Source organism: Thalassophryne amazonica, chromosome 2 (genome assembly GCF_902500255.1).
Source record: "Thalassophryne amazonica chromosome 2, fThaAma1.1, whole genome shotgun sequence".
In the NCBI taxonomy this organism is placed as follows: domain Eukaryota; kingdom Metazoa; phylum Chordata; class Actinopteri; order Batrachoidiformes; family Batrachoididae; genus Thalassophryne; species Thalassophryne amazonica.
Genome location: NC_047104.1, coordinates 73,286,303 through 73,304,811, shown reverse-complemented (window position 1 = coordinate 73,304,811; position 18,509 = coordinate 73,286,303).

The following is an 18,509-nucleotide window of genomic DNA, read 5'->3' as shown; positions in this document are numbered from 1 at the left end:
TTACAAAATCCTGCGGCACACCACTGTCATGTGTCACGTGTCACGCACCACTAACTCGACTGTCTCTACACGGTGCGTTAGTACGTTAGCAACACGTGCGGTACAGATATGACGTAACATAGTATACTATAGTCATGGAGCTGTATATAAGAACTAGAGAGTGCAGTCCCAATGCTGCACACTAAACGAAAACGTCCCTTCATGGACAGCGACATGACGTCTCCTAACCGGGCAAAATATTGACGAAGTACCCGGATGTTAATGCATTTTCAATGGAGATTCGTGACTGAACACACTCAGAAAAATGCTCGCAAAATACGTGTTAAAATGCCATTTTGTCCTGGATATCGAGCCAGTAAAATTAAATTACATTAAATTATGTCAGGAAAGTATTAAACTTACTTTGACACACACACATTCTCAAATATTAGTGTTGAAAGTTACACAGATCTGTGCTGTTCAAGCTACACTGCTCGGCTGAGCTGCTGCTGTGTTCAGCACAGCGCGGCTCCTAAAACCATTACAATACATTTATATTATTATTTTTACACAATTATCCTTTATTGACCGAGTTTCATTCATGAAGTCAGCGGTGTATGTGTGCACATCTCTATGTGTGTGGCAGCACAGCGCGGGTCATTAATCTCATTATTTTAAGGTGCAAAAAAAAAAAAAATTCCCCAGTCTTGTCAAACAATTTTTAGTCACTAACGACAAGAATTTTAACTAGACATTGGTCTAGCAGTGGAAAATATCAGCTAGACATAAGTGAAATTAATGATCCGTGTCATCGGGCGACACAGGTACGGCAGGAGACATACAGCTGTTTATCATCCAAATATCACGGTCAAAGTGACAACAATAACCAAAACCACTTACTTATGGAAGGAAATATTGTCTCCCTTGTTCCTCCGTTTGTGACTTTGCCAACATGCGCAGCTTTCCGGCATATTCCACCTGTTTCTTGACGAGACTAAGTGAACTTCTGTGCACACAAATCACTAACTTTCCCGGAATTAAAATGGCGATCACGCCTCCTTGTCAGCACACGGCTCAGCGCTACTGCGCGCTTTGCTGACAGACACCCTCTCTACTTTTAAGATTAGGCTTAAAACTTTCCTTTTTGCTAAAGCTTATAGTTAGGGCTGGATCAGGTGACCCTGAACCATCCCTTAGTTATGCTGCTATAGACGTAGACTGCTGGGGGGTTCCCATGATGCACTGTTTCTTTCTCTTTTTGCTCTGTATGCACCACTCTGCATTTAATCATTAGTGATCGATCTCTGCTCCCCTCCACAGCATGTCTTTTTCCTGGTTCTCTCCCTCAGCCCCAACCAGTCCCAGCAGAAGACTGCCCCTCCCTGAGCCTGGTTCTGCTGGAGGTTTCTTCCTGTTAAAAGGGAGTTTTTCCTTCCCACTGTAGCCAAGTGCTTGCTCACAGGGGGTCGTTTTGACCGTTGGGATTTTACATAATTATTGTATGGCCTTGCCTTTCAATATAAAGCGCCTTGGGGCAACTGTTTGTTGTGATTTGGCGCTATATAAAAAAATTGATTGATTGATACACCGATAATGGTGATATTTGATAATTGCCCACGGCACCCCTACGATCGATCACGGCACCCTAGGGTGCCACGGCACCCCGGTTGAGAATCACTGATCTATGCAACATTACATAGGTTAAACAAAGTTGATTTTTCTGTTGCCCTCATGCATCAAAGCTCACCATATTGAAATAATTTTGTCATCATTTTATGCCCTTTCAGGCTGTAGATGTACAAGATGACAGGATTTGTTGTTATTACTGCCTGCACAAGCTGTGTTTTTGCTGTACCAACCCAACGCTGTTACTAGTTCAGGGAAAAGGACGAAACTACTTGATTGATTCAGTGATGATGTTGTGTTTATGGTGCAGTTCTACAGAGGCTGATCAGATATTCGATAAGGGTGTAAAATGGGATGTTTCTGCTCAACTTCGGTTTTAAAATACAAAAGATTTTTACAAACAAATGTTTTCTTTTTAGTCCATTTTTGAGTAGCCTGTGACACTGACGTATGAGTATGAGCTTTTGTTTTGTGGTCAGCTTTAGAGTGGCTAAATGCACAATAAATAGCTTTAAGAAGTGTTTTGTGTCTGTTAACATGATATTAAACAGAGGATTTGTTCACTTTAGGTAAATACTGTATGCGCCAAGTGGTTTGTAGCACTGTGCAGTCTACCTCTGTCCAGTATATTGTTTTAAGATGTTTTATGTCTTGGTGCATATTTGCTCTGCTTTTAAAATGCTGCAGACTGAACTCAAGCCAAGTTTCTTTGGTACAATAAACTATAATGTATCATATTCATATTCAAACTGTGCAGGATAAAATGCCACTGAGCGAATCAGGTTGAATGTATGGTTGCTGAGTATCAGACACTTTTTTAAATTACTGTAAGTGTGGAAGCATCTCATCCAAATCAATGTATTTTGGTAAGTAAGACCCAAAACAGACACTTTAAAAGAAATGACATATTGTTTGTGCATCTCCTGCCAGAAATTACATTAAAATGTAAAGGTAAAAGACATTTCTGTTTTTTGATGCATTTAAAAACATGATAATTTAGGCAACTTTTGACAGTTAAAGGACATGTCACACGTTATTTAACATCCCAGTTAGCAACACAATGTTAAAGTATTCATGACTGTAAGTCTATCGACACACATGCAGTAATAAATAGTGGTTGGTGATGTATTTATTGCTAATTATTCCTCTCACTCTGAGAGTTAGCAGGTACATTTCTGGAAAATAACTTACTCAGCATTTCTTGGCGTGTGGCGTACATTTTAGAAAAAGCAGAAACATCCAGATGGACGACAGACAGAGTGAAACAAACGATGCTACATCCAATAACGAAGCTTCTGAGCTTTCATTTGAAAGTGACAGCTCAGATTTACATAGGATGTACAGATAGGATAGGGGACAGATAGGAGACGACACACTTCACCCCAAAACTCTTAATTTTTTCAGAGTCTGTCAGATTTTGGAACCTAGCGTGTGGTGACACTGCTGTTTGTGTCACAGGATGCTGTTTTAATGCTGCCATGAACACGGGCGTGGAATGTCTCCACAACCCTGTTTTTATAGGCTGCCTGAACATGCAGGTGGATTTCTTATATTGGAAAAAGTCAGAAGACATTGCTTTCGATATTAGACTTTCTATCTAACATGCCAGAATCCTGAGAGAATTTGAGGAGCTGACAGCAGAGCTGCAATGGGACATTATTCTCCGGCTGGGGATCACACGATTGGTGTGTGAGGACTTCTTTGGTGGAGTGACACCAACTTACATATTTAAGCTTGGAAATCATTCTACAAGCGGGTGAGTGCCCTGTTCATTTTTTCCCCATTTTGTTCCACACTGTTCAGTTTGGAAGCATCTAGGTTTTGATATATGAAATATTTTTCATTTTGTAGCCAGTATTGTCAGTTTCCATGAAATTTTGCTGACACTGGCACAAATAACCCCATTCTGGGGTTATGTGCATGCATAGACAAGTAAATCCACCCTTTCAGAGTACAGGCTTGGGTACTCTAACACCCCAAAAGGTCAAACTAAATCTACTCAAGAGTTTGTATAGATCATCTTTCAGGAATTGGCCCTTCAAACTATATTTGACAGCACCTATTATTATGGATGATTAACATATAAAACTGGAGTTTGTGCCTACAAGACAACCCTGAATTTTTCAGAAAGTTGTTGTTCTTTCGGCTGCTCTCATTTTGCTCGGGGTCACCACAGTGGGCACAGCCAGATGTGCATTGGTATTTGGCACACGTTTTATGCCAGATGTCTTATATGAGGGGCTGACTTGAATTGGAAGAGGCGGCACTTTTTGTAAGGAGGGCTGCTGCTGTCAGTGAGAGGGTGGATGCTGGGCTGGTGGTAGTGATGAGACAGTGGATGTAGGACTTGACAGCTGCTGATTTGTCTTCAGGGTTTGTGATCCCAAACAAAAGACTACTTTTTATCCATAATGTCAGTTTGTTGAGTGAGTGAATGATGTACCAGATGTCAATTTTGTTATATAGCAGCCCAGTAAGTGCTCACCCATGCTGAGATTCTCCTCACTTCACTCACCAGAGTAGTTCAGCTTCTCAGTTGAACACTTTAAATACTCAGTACCCACTGTAATTAACTCACTAATTTGTTAACCACCTATATTACTTATGATCAAGGAAACATATTGAAAAATATTGCTCTGTTCACCACATAAAAAAATGAAAAAAAAAATAAAAATCAAACTATCATTTAAACCAGGGGTGGGCAATCATGTGCCATGAAGGGCCAAAACACTGCAGGTTTTCTTTTCTACCAATCACCTCAGCAGGTGATTTCATTAAAGATCAGGTGTCTCAGCAGGTGATTTCATTAAAGATCAGGTGTCTCAGCAGGTGATTTCATTGACTATCAGGTGTTTATGTTCAGAGGAGAAGCTCATCAGCACCCACCTGCTGAGGTGACTGGTTGCAAGGAAAACCTGCACTGTCTCGGTCCTCGTTGCCCACCCCTGACTTAAACATTTGGTACTTATGATCGATGAATCAAAACAACATCATAGTTGATTGACAAACAATATCATTTTAATCAATTTTAGAAATGTTAATTTAATTAAGAAAAAAAACAAGACATTTTATATAGAATTTACTTTACATTGATTATTTGACTTACTAATGGGAAAATCCCTGTAAACATACTTGATTTCAAAATACTTGAAAAATATTTGGAAGTACCTGAAATGTACTTGAAAATTCAAGTCATTTTCAAATGTACTTTGTCCAAGTCCAAGTTACTTTTACTATTTTTGAAAGTGTACTTCAGTCCAAGTACTCATGTACAAGTACCGAGCCAGTTCTGTTATATGATCCCTCCATGTAAAACCTCCAAGAACTTAAAACTTGACACTGTCCAAATTCTTACAATACAGTGATAGTTTTAGATTTTTTCCAATTGTCTTCCTCATAAAGAACATAGTCTTAGTCTTCTCAACAGAGAACCTAAAGCCCCACTTTCCCAATCTTCTACTTGAGTTACAGCTTCTTGTACTTTTCCCACCATAAATTTAACATTTGTCCTCCATTTTTCCATTAACTTCCATCATCTGCTAACAATGACTTAACAATACCTAAATGAATATTTGAGAAAATATAATTATCAAATATTAAACAGTATAGGACTTATCACACTTCCTTGAGGGGTTCCATTTTCTACCAGACATTCCTTGATATTTCTGATCCTATCTTAACCTGAACACTTCTCCCCTTCAAGAAGTCCATTACCCAGTTAAACATATTTCCTCCTATTCCTATCATATCCATCTTTATTAACCATTAACCAATCTTTCCATTAATTTACTGACATGAGATGTTAATGCTATTGGTCTATAGTTTACTGGGTTACTAGCATCTTCCCTTGGTTTCCTGATGGGGACAATAACTGCCTCCTTCCAACCTGTAGGAAAATTACCTTCCTCCCACACCTTACTATACAAATTTAAAAGCTTCTGAAGTCCCTCATCACTTAAGTGCCTTAACATAGAATAACAAACTTCATTTTTCCGGGAGCTGACATCTTACATTAGCCAATGCAACCGTTAACTCTTCCAGAGTGAGTTACACTTATCTTGAGACTTTCCTTTTTTTTTTTTGGTCTAACTTCGGAATAGGCCCCCCTTGTTTCTGTTCTGCCCCCTTTCTCCTCTTCAGATAGATTACAAGAACTGTGCACTCTGCTCTCCATCAGAGCGGCCTTCAGAGAGGCCTTCTAGATTTGAAAGCAAACTGTTTATATTTGGATAAGCTATTTTTAGGCCACCACTCATTGTAGTTACATGTGGGAGGGAGTTCATCCTCTAATTTGAATTTGTTCCAAATTTCACCAGCTCAAATGTCTTCAAAAAATGTCACTGAATGGGGGAGTACACAAGTGGCACAGAACCAGTGTTCATCGCTACGTGAGGGGTGGCTCGATTGTTTATAATCATCAACAGACATGTGAAGGGACTTTTTATGTATCAACAATTCACAATCAATACAGAACACACCGCCTTGATTCCTTTTGACTGGTTTCGTGCAGGTCTACCGGTGGATGTCGGGCAGTTTGCTTGGTGGCCAGGGCTTTCCTCAATCTGGGATTAATGGGGACATCAGTGAAGATTAGCAAGGTTATTCTTGCCAAATGTCGTGCCACATTTCGTTCAAAATGATAAAAGGCAGACCTGCATCCAGGACCAATTCTCTTAGAACTCTCAAGTATTTTTGGAGGACCTATGGAGGGCTATATTGTCACTCGGGTGAGTCTGCATCCAAAGTCTTTTCCCAAGCTGGGTATAGGTGAATTTTGTCACAGTTGCTATTGTAGCTGTTCTTTTGGAAATAGTAGAAAGATAGGTGCACTGAATTTGTGTGTAGGGCTGATTAATCCCAACCAAATCGTGCAAAAATGGCAAGTTGCCAGCAGACCTGTCAAGCCCGGAGGCGCCATCTTGTCCCGGTGGCAGCCACTGAAAGCTCAAGCACCGGAGGCTGACGGGATGAGCAAAGGGTTCAGCAAGCCAGCAGTCTGGACCCACAATGCCTGGATATTTCTTATGAGATTTCAGTTATTTTAATTCTCTCAATGAATACAGCTTGGTGGGATGTTCTAGTCCTGGTTACACTACCTGTGTACTTTATCAGCATTGCCTTCTTAGTCCACCCATGGTCCACCCATCCAAATTTAATTAGATTGGCCTGGACCTCATTTAATGGGTCACCAAAATAATTAACTATTTTAGGGTTTAATAATTATTATTTAATTAGAATAAATCTAATCCTTGGGGCACCACCTATTTGAAGCATAGGTACTTTAATTTAAACATTCATTAATTTATCAGTCTCAAATTAATCAATCGGTCTCAATTTAATTAATCAGTCTCGGTCTGAAAGTCTAAATTCTACGATATGACTGACCAAAGGGTTTCCTTCTGAACATAAAATGAACCACAGCAGAAATATTTACAGTTTATTTACAATTATACAAGAAATGAACAGTTTACTGGCATTTTTGTGGACAGTGATTAAATAAGTTCATTTATGGACACAATTTGCTCACCTGTGAGATGTTGAGAGCAAAAATAAAGCTTAAAGACTTTAAGTAAATAAATCTGATTAGAATTTAGTGATGAAATTTGAAGCCAATTAATTTTAAGAAAATTATTAAACAAACATGAATATGTTTAAAAAGAAGAAGAAGCCACTTTGTATCCATTGACAACAAAACCCTTTTTCTGGAACCTTTAATTGGGTCACATAGCTGATCCGTTGAAAAGATGGTTCGGACGGCCTGTCCATCCGTCGCTGATGTAGGCTCTGCAGTGTGCTCACTTGGGTTAGGGGTTAACTCAGTGGTCTGCCCGGGTGATCCCAAAGGCTTGTGTCGGCTGGTTTTACTGACAGGATGGCTGCTTGCAGTCAGGTTTGAAATCAGCTCCATCGTCATCTGCTGGACCCCAAAGGTGGAAGGTGTTTGTTGAAAATGGTTTCTGGTAGCTTTTAAAAAGTTTGTTGAAGCCAGATTAAAAGTCTTTGTGAATTTAGAAAAAAACATAAAACTTTAAGAGCGTTGGAAAAATAGCTGACAGAAAAGGAAAGTCGCTTTTCTGTAAATTCGCTATTATTTTGAAAGGTTCAGCTCGGAAGCTCTCTTAAAAATCTGAAAGACTTGAGGAACCTTAAAAACGTCAATTTGTTAAATTATCAAAGAATGACGAGTGAATAAAACAATGAATGGATGCCACATGGTAGCGTAGCTTAGCTGAGCTTAGCATGGGGCCTTGCTGACCCAAAATAATTAAGCGTTTAAGAGAAGAGAAGAAGGCAGGTGCTCCAAGAGAGACAGGAGAGTGGGACAAGAGAGAGGGAGAGAGTTGAAGAGCTTGAAGAAAGAGAAAGAGAGAGAGAAACTCTGTTCTAACTTTTAAAGGGGGAATGACGTCACCAAACTCCTCCCATTTAGGGTGTGTAATCTCACAGAAACTTCATGTGCTCAGAAGGGCAGACAAAAATGATTCAACTATTTAAACACATTAACTATTTTGGTATACTATTTGTTCTAAGACATTTTGGGATGAATATAACGTTATTAAAGGCTTAAACACATCCTACACACACCACTTGGTTAAAGAATATTCCACTATTAAAACATGAATGAGTCAAAAACATCACATTTGACACACATCAGTTACAAGGAACACATGTCAATTAAATTGAATACATGCAAAGCATTTTTTTGAACAATCAACACAAACAATATTAGAAGTTTTGTGTATGAATAAAATAATACTGATGCAATTCTTTTTATTTTAAGCAAAGGTCTTTTCCTTTACTTAGACCTAAAGATAAAAGCTTGTTGTCCAGACTCAAAGTTTATGGCCATGCCTTATCATGGAAGGGGTCTTCCTGCAGTCTTGAGGGGCTCTGGCCTTGGCGTTATGCCATTAAGGTGGGTTCTTCGGGCCTGAGAAATTTAAAATTCTGACGTGAAGCCATTATAATGTCATGTAATTCATAGTGACCAAAATTTAACTGATAAAAAAGCAAGGGCTCCCTTTGAAGAACTTTGAGTTACAGTTCTGTTTTTGCTGTGAAGCACAGTGTTGAGGCTCAAAGGGGGAGTCCAAGGGCTTATCTACAGATCTCCAGATGGCAGAGGAATTTCTCAACTGGGAGTGAAAGCACAGTCTCTGTCCTCAGTTCCAAACCTCAGGTTTCTGTTGAGACAGCATTCATGTATTTATTTAATTAGGGTGAATCAAGACCATGCGCTACACTCTGTTCGATGCTTGCATGGACTGGGTGTTGGCTAGGGTTGTGGATCCAGCGGCTTGGGTACCGATGCCAGTAAGGAAAGGTTTGTTGACCTTACTGACACAAGGGAAGAGTTTACTGGGTCATGAAATTCCTGGTCAGAGGTGTTTGGTGATGCTAAGAATGACGAATCAGGGCCCGTATTCACAAAGAATCTCAGAGTCCTCTCAGAGAGTTCCAACTTAGCCTAAAGATTCCTAGCAAGGAATTTTAACCCAAGAGTGATCCAGGAAGTGTTTGAGAGCAACTCTGAGCAAGGAGGGGACAGAAACATTTATCTTGGTGAGGAGGCGGGGTTGACCCTGTTGGTTGTTATGACACAGTCTTGTAAGAGCTGTGATTCATTGTCCCAAAAAGGGAAAGAGGAAGTAACTAATGTGCTCTGCACTCCTAGTTATGGATGGACACTAAAATCAATCAATCAATCAATCAATTTTTTTTTTATATAGCGCCAAATCACAACAAACAGTTGCCCCAAGGTGCCTTATATTGTAAGGCAAGGCCATACAATAATTATGTAAAACCCCAACGGTCAAAACGACCCCCTGTGAGCAAGCACTTGGCTACAGTGGGAAGGAAAAACTCCCTTTTAACAGGAAGAAACCTCCAGCAGAACCAGGCTCAGGGAGGGCAGTCTTCTGCTGGGACTGGTTGGGGCTGAGGGAGAGAACCAGGAAAAAGACATGCTGTGGAGGGGAGCAGAGATCGATCACTAATGATTAAATGCAGAGTGGTGCATACAGAGCAAAAAGAGAAAGAAACAGTGCATCATGGGAACCCCCCAGCAGTCTACGTCTATAGCAGCATAACTAAGGGATGGTTCAGGGTCACCGGATCCAGCCCTAACTATAAGCTTTAGCAAAAAGGAAGTTTTTAAGCCTAATCTTTAAAAGTAGAGAGGGTGTCTGTCCTCCCTGATCTGAATTGGGAGCTGGTCACAGGAGAGGAGCCTGAAAGCTGAAGGCTCTGCCTCCATTCTACTCTTACAAACCTAGGAACTACAAGTAGTCTGCAGTCTGAGAGCGACGCACTCTATTGGGGTGATATGGTACTACGAGGTCCCCTAAGATAAGATGGGACCCTGATTATTCAAACCTTATAAGTAAGAAGAATAATTTTTAAATTCTCTTCTAGAATTAACAGGAAGCCAATGAAGAGAGGCAATACTGGGTGAGATATGCTCTCTCCTTCTAGTCCCCGTTAGTACTCTAGCTGCAGCATTTGAATTAACTGAAGGCTTTTTAGGGAACTTTTAGGACAACCTGATAATAATGAATTACAATAGCCAGCCTAGAGGAAATAAATGATGAATTAGTTTTTCAGCATCACTCTGAGACAAGACCTTTCTAATTTTAGAGATATTGCGGAAATGCAAAAAGCAGTCCTACATATTTGTTTAATATGGCGCTTGAATGACATATCTGATCAAAAATGACTCCAAGATTTCTCACAGTATTACTAGAGGTCAGGGTAATGCCATCCAGAGTAACGATCGGTTAGACACCATGTTTCTAAGATTTGTGGGGCCAAGTACAATAACTTCAGTTTTATCTGAGTTTAAAAGCAGGAAATTAGAGGTCAATCCATGTCTTTATGTCTGTAAGACAATCCTGCAGTTTAGCTAATTGGTGTGTGTCCTCTGGCTCATGGATAGATAAAGCTGGGTATCATCTGTGTAACAATGAAAATTTAAGCCAATACGTCTAATAAATGCCTAAGGGAAGCATGTATAAAGTGAATAAAATTGGTCCTAGCACAGAACCTTGTGGAACTCCCATAATTAACTTAGTCTGTGAAGAAGATTCCCCATTTACATGACAAATTGTAATCTATTAGACAAATATGATTCAAACCACCGCCCAGCGCAGTGCCTTTAATACCTACGGCATGCTCTAATCTCTGTAATAAAATTTTATGGTCAACAGTATCAAAAGCAGCATGAGGTCTAACAGCACAAGCACAGAGATGAGTCCACTGTCGAGGCCATAAGAAGATCATTTGTAACCTTCACTAATGCTGTTTCTGTACTATGATGAATTCTAAAACCTGACTGAAACTCTTCAAATAGACCATTCCTCTGCAGATGATCAGTTAGCTGTTTTACAACTACCCTTTCAAGAATTTTTGAGAGAAAAGGAAGGTTGGAGATTGGCTATAATTAGCTAAGATAGCTGGGTCAAGTGATGGCTTTTAAGTAATGGTTTAATTACTGCCACCTTAAAAGCATGTGGTACATAGCCAACTAACAAAGATAGATTGATCATATTTAAGATCGAGCATTAAATAATGGTAGGGCTTCCTTGAGCAGCCTGGTAGGAATGGGTGTCTAATAAACATGTGATGGTTTGGATGAAGTAACTAATGAAAATAACTCAGACAAAACAATCGGAGAGAAAGAGTCTAAGCAAATACCGGCATCACTGAAAGCAGCCAAGATAACGATACGTCTTTGGATGGTTATGAGTAATTTTTTCTCTATAGTTAAAATTTTGTTAGCAAAGAAAGTCATGAAGTCATTACTAGTTAAAGTTAATGGATACTCAGCTCAATAGAGCTCTGACTCTTTGTCAGCCTGGCTACAGTGCTGAAAGAAACCTGGGGTTGTTCTTATTTTCTTCAATTAGTGATAAGTAGAAAGATGTCCTAGCTTTACGGAGGGCTTTTTTATAGAGCAACAGGACTCTTTTTCCAGGCTAAGTGAAGATCTTCTAAATTAGTGAGACGCCATTTCCTCTCCAACTTACGGGTTATCTGCTTTAAGCTACGAGTGTGTGAGTTATACCACGGAGTCAGGCACTTCTGATTAAAGCTCTCTTTTCAGAGGAGCTACAGCATCCAAAGTTGTCTTCAATGAGGATGTAAAAACTATTGACGAGATACTCTATCTCACTTACAGAGTTTAGGTAGCTACTGTGCACTGTGTTGTTATATGGCATTAGAGAACATAAAGAAGGAATCATATACTTAAACCTAGTTACAGCGCTTTCTGAAGACTTCTAGTGTAATGAACTTATTCCCCACTGCTGGGTAGTCCCATCAGAGTAAATGTAATGTTATTAAGAAATGATCAGACAGAAGGGAGTTTTCAGGGAATACTGTTAAGTCTTCTATTTCCATACCATAAGTCAGAACAAGATCTACGATATGATTAAGTGGTGGGTGGACTCATTACATTTTGAGCAAAGCCAATTGAGTCTAATAATTAGATTAAATGCAGTGTTGAGGCTGTCATTCTCAGCATCTGTGTGGATGTTAAAATCTCCCACTATAATTATCTTATCTGAGCTAAGCACTAAGTCAGACAAAAGGTACTGAAAATTCACAGAGAAACTCACAGGAACGACCAGGTGGACGTAGATAATACAACTAAACTGGTTTTTTGGACTTCCAATTTGGATGGACAAGACTAAGAGTCAAGCTTTCAAATGAATTAAAGCTCTGTCTTGGGTTTTTGATTAATTAATAAGCTGGAATGGAAGATTGCTGCTAATCCTCCGCCTCGGCCCGTGCTACGAGCATTCTGACAGTTAGTGTGACTCGGGGGTGTTGACTCATTTAAACTAACATATTCATCCTGCTGTACCAGGTTTCTGTAAGGCAGAATAAATCAATATGTTGATCATTCGTATATCATTTACCAACAGGGACTTAGAAGAGAGAGACCTAATGTTTAATAGACCACATTTAACTGTTTTAGTCTGTGGTGCAGTTGAAGGTGCTATATTATTTTTTATTTTTGAATTTTTATGCTTAAATAGATTTTTGCTGGTTATTGGTGGTCTGGGAGCAGACACCGTCTCTACGGTGTCTGCTCCCAGACCAAATCATCCAATCATATAACCTGAACTGTTAAGAAATGTGTAATAGTGAAAACAATGAATGTCATGATGATGAACCTCAGTAAAATTAAATGAATTGTTACACAGCTTCAAAATGTATGAATGTACCTCATTCACATGCCAGTTATTATTATATTGATTAGGTTATTCTTATGTTCACACTCCATATGGTAATTTGGCACAAGCGACAAGTGTGAGAAGTACTGGTACCTGCTGCAATCCAAGTGACAGCGGAAACTGCAACACACAAGCAAAGTTCTTCTCAAATAGGTGAGTGTTGTAGGTCATTTAGGCTATGGGTGCTGACATCGCTAACTTTGATATTAATAATTGTATGGATGTTGTAGAATTTACATGCAATTTACATTTTCCTGTTGCCAGGTACACCACATTGTGATGACCTTCATCTCAGGCATTATTACGTTACTATGCTGGGTCCTGATGAGGTCAACCACAAACATTATCCCTGCACGTACAAGTCGGTAGCATGTTACTGAATCACTGCCATTCAGCATATGGAGAATGTCTCTCTTCCTCTCTGTCTTTTCGCCGTCTTGTCTGTTTAAGACTGTCTTAAGGGCCTTTGGACGGTGAACATGTAGGTCGGTCATTTTGACGCATTTGCTTGTGTTGAACGCATTAAACAGGTTGGATGTGTTGAACGTGTTGGATGTGGCAATAGCGTGCAGCGGGGGGCGTAGATTTCTACATCACTATCTGGCTTTGCGAGGGCCCGGTGAACAACCCGGACAACCGCCATCATGGAATTGGGACAGGAAAAAGTGAAACACCCAGTCTGCGAGTTATAACCACAACATAAGAGAAAAAGCAGAAGAATGGGTGTTGGACATCACCCTGCTGGGAGAAGCTTTTTCTCAGCGATTGTTTGGAGGAGGCCGGGCCGAGCTAGAGTGGCCGTTTGGGCCGGTGTTCCGGCCAGATACCTGGGCAGAGAGACACAATCAGCAGCCAGTGTGATCGAGGCAGACACACTCAATCTGAAATTCTTCACTTTTGGATATTGCAGTGAGGCAAAAAAGTATTTAGTCAGTCCCTGATTGTGCAAATTCTCCTACTTAGAAAGATGGGAGAGGTCTGTAATTTTCAACATAGGTACACTTCAACTGTGAGAGACAAAATGAGAAAAAAAAAAATCCAGGAAATCACATTGTAGGATTTTTAAAGAATTTATTTGTAAATTATGGTGGAAAATAAGTATTTGGTCAATAACAAAAGTTCAACTCAATACTTTGGTAACATAATGTTTGTTGGCAATGACAGAGGGTCCAAACGTTTCCTGTAAGTCTTCACCAGGTTTGCACACCACTGTAGCTGTATTTTGGTCCATTCCTCCATGTAGATCTCCTCTAGAGCAGTGATGTTTTGGGACTGTCGCTGGACAACGTGGTCTTTCAACTCCCTCAACAATTTTTTATGGGGTTGAAGTCTGGAGACTGGCTTGGCCACTCTAGGACCTTGAAATGCTTTTTATGAAGCCACTCCTTCATTGCCCGAGCAGTGTATTTGGGATCATTGTCATGCTGGAAGACCCAGCCATGTTGCATCTTCAATGCTCTCACTGAAGGAAGGAGGTTTTGGCTTAAAATCTCACGATACATGGCCACGTTCATTCTTCCCTTAACACGGATCAATCATCCTCTCCCCTTTGCAGAATAACAGCACCAAAGCATGATGTTTCCACCCCCATGCTTCACAGTAGATATGGTCTTCTGGAATACAACTCAGCATTCTTCTTCCTCCAAACACGACGAGTTGAGTTTTTACCAAATTGTTCTATTTTGCTTCATCTGACCACATGATATTCTCCCAATCCTCTTCTGGTCATCCATATGCTCTCTGGCCAACTTCAGACGGGCCTGGACATGTACTGGCTTAAGCAGGGGGACACACCTGGCACTGCAGGATTTGAGTCCCTCACTACGTAGTGTGCAGCCTTTGTTACCTTTGGTCCCAGCTCTCTGCAGGTAATTCATCAGGCCCCTCCGTGTAGTTCTGGGATTTTTGTCACCGATCTCATGATCATTTTGACCCCACAGGATGAGATCTTTTGTGGAGCCCCAGATCAATGGAGATTATCAATGGTCTTGTATGTGTTCCATTTTCTTACAGTTGCTCCCACAGTTGATTATTCACACCAACCTGCTTAACTATTGTAGATTCACTCTTCCCAGCCTGGTGCACATCTACAATTTTCTTTCTGGTGCCCTTCGAGAGCTCTTTGGTCTTGGCCATGGTTGAGTTTGGAGTCTTACTGTTTGAGGCTGTGGATAGGTGTCTTTTATAGCGATAACGAGTTCCAACAGGTGCCATTAACCCTCTGGGGCCGACGCCGTTGTATACGATGGCTGAGACCAAGCTTACTAAATTCATAAATAACTTTTTATGATATGAGGATAGAAACTTACATTTTTTTTTGCTGAAAAGTTAACTATGCAGACTTTCGAGCCAGCCGTCAGCCATCTTTGTACTCCCATAGAAGCTGTGTGATGACGTGGGCAATGTGAGTGTCCAATCAGAATTGGTTCACTGTCACATGGTTTTCCAAATCCAATCGTAGGGCAGATTTACCTCACGTGATAAACCAGAGATCATTTTTAACACTGATGTATTACTAGTTGGCCGTTTGAATAGCCATCTGGCAGCTTTCTCCAATGCACCTTGCGCCGTTATGCACAGTGATAAGTGAAAGTCAGCAGATGGAGAGCCTCTGATGACAATCTCACGTGCTCAAAGACAGAGTGTGTGAGTTTTAGAGATGCTCTACTCCTCATTACCTGTGAATGTTATTGAATAAGCCTGTGGCAAGCTCTCTTGCTCCGGTGTAAAGCACTGTTACCATATCAATGGAGCGAGGGGGGAGGGCCGCTACTAGGGTGTAAATGGCCAAGTGTCAAAGCTGCTTTCAGAGCAGGAGAGAACACTCCAAAACACAGTAGAAGTAGACGTTTGTGATGTGATCTTTGTGTAATAGCAGACAGAAATTGCTTTGAGATGAAGACAAACAAAATGCATTGACCATTTTGTATATATTGTTCAAAATGTGCATTTTGTGTTTATTGTTTGAACCTTTTTGTTGTACAGTCTTCACACAAGACCTCAAATTACCTTTATAGAGTGTCAAAAACAGTTGTTTATTATAGTTACTGTGTGTTTTGATAAATGTCTGTGGAACACTTTACCTTTCCTTTCTTATTTCTGATTGTAAACCTTTATTACACTTATAAAACACAACTATAGCATATATATTCTGAAAGTACAGGTTGTCCTGAAAAAAGAGACATAGAACTTGATTGTGGGATGCAGGGAGAGCTGTTAACAGCAACAATACGAGGTCTGTGAGAAAGTATTGTACCTTTTTATTTTTTTTCAAAAACTATATGGATTTGATTCATATGTTTTTACGTCAGCCAAGCTTGAACCTTCGAGCGCATGCGTGAGTTTTTCCACGCCTGTCGGTTGCGTCATTCGCCTGTGGGCAGGCTTTGAGTGAGCACTGGTCCACCCCTCTCATCGTTGTTTCATTGCGAGGAAATGGCGGAATGATTTGGGCTTTTTTTTCCATCAGAAATTTTCAGAAACTGTTTAGAGACAAGCAGCTGGAAAACATTCGAAAAATTTATCTGGCTTTCGGTGAAAATTTACGGGCTTCACAGAGAATAAGGACTGTTACTACAGCTTTAAGGACGCCCACAATGGCGCACAGCGCGCCGCGCTCCGAGCCGCCATCGAGAGGCAGAAAACACCACATCATTTCTAAACGGATCGCTGTGTGGAGCCGGGACCGGTCGTGAGCAATTTCTTTGGTTATCACAAGAGCTGGACATCAGCCATTTTCCGGCAGATTTCACTTTTAACGAGATTTTGTCATGGAAAAGCCGCGCGGAGGTTTCACGCGTCACGACCGATTCGCTGATCGAGCGAGACAAAGGAACACCTCCGTTTTGGGGTGCCAGGGGACAAGTTTGGGACATGCCTATCTCGGCTTTCAATGCTTACCAGCCCAGTGAGGTATAAGAGAAATTGTGGAGAGCTGGGCATGTCCCAACTTGTCCCCTGGCACTCCGAAACGGGACTGCGTCGGACGCCAGCCGCTCACAGCCACTGGACAAACAACACCTCCGCGTTGGAAGTCTCACAGGACAAGTTGGAACATGCCCAGCTGTTAAACAATTTCTTGGATACTCACTCGACTGAAAAGCCATCAAAAGCCGTCTGAATCTTCTGAATGGTTTCCAACACGGAGGTGTTTTTTTTTTGTTGCGCGCAATGAACCGACGCATGAAATCCTCCGCACGTCTTTCATTACAAAATCTCCTGTAACAGTGGAATGTGCCACAAAAGTGCTATGTCCAGCTCTCTTGCCATTCTGTGGTAGTCACACGATGTCCCGGATCAACACAGGGTTCAGTTTAGAAATGATCTGGTCGTTCCAGCCTGTCGATGGCCGCTCGGTTCGCCCGCGCGCCCTCCGCCGCTGTGAGCTGTCTTTAAAAGGTTTTAACACTCCTTAATCTGTGTGATGCCGACAGAATCTTCACCGAAATCCATCTGAATCTTTCGAATGGTTTCCAACTGGCTTGTCTCTAACAGTTTCTGAAAAAAAATTCGTGGAGCAAAGCAGCAGCCTCTCAGCCATTTCACTGACAATAAAAATCCGACGAGGGGGGTGTGGACCAGTGCGCATTCAAAGCCTGCCCACAGGCGAATGACACAACCGGCAGGCGTGAAAAAACTCACGCATGCGCACGAAGGTTCAAGCTTGTCTGATGCAAGCGCACATGATTCAAATCCATATAGGTTTTTGAAAAAATAAAAAGGTCAGATAGTTTTCTCACAGACCCTCGTATATTGTAATTTTTGGAAAAAAGTGGATTGATGAATGAAATGTGCCGATTAAGCTGATATTGAAAAAGAGAGCTGGAGCAACCAAACAAGACAACCACCCATTACAGTTAACAATTATTTAACAATAATTTAAGTATTTAAAAAGATAAAAACACAGTTAAAATTGAGCAGTCTCTAACTAAGAAGCTAACTACACCAGTGGGCGGAGAGTGAGCAGTCCAGGCCCAAATGAAGCATCCGCGAGTTGGGTCAGTCCATGGGTGTCTTTGAGACATCGGTTTGGGCCCCTTCACACATAGGGCGAATATGTACAACTCAGGGCAACTCCCATCCCGAGCGCACCATGAAACATTGCGCCGACGGGCAGGCGTGCACGATGCCAGTGCGACGGTTCATGCACGTGGGAACATAGTGCCAGCAGCTGCTGTGAAGAAAAAAAATGGTTTCGTGCACACAGGAACACAGTGCAAGCAGCAGTGCAATGTGTAACCACATCGCACAGCTGCTGTGAAAATAAAAAAAACAAAAAATACATGTCACCCACAGGATTCAAACCCGTGCTTTCCAAAAGCTCTGATTGCCAGTCAGAAACTTTACCAGTGAGCGACCATTGCTGGTCTGTGAAAGGTGCAGGAAAATGCCTAATATCAAGAAGGACATGGCCATATAAAAACACACACACACACATATAAAAACATTGCATTATATGAATCCCTCATCAATTTTAATTTTTCAATTTATTTTCAATTTATATAGCGCCATATCACAACAGAGTTGCCTCAAGGTGCTTCACACAAGGTCTAACTTTACTAACACCTAGAACAACAACTCTCTCTGAGGAAGAAACCTCAAGCAGACCAGACCCAAAGGGGTGACACTCTGCTTGGGCCATGCTACAGACTAAAATTACAGAACAAT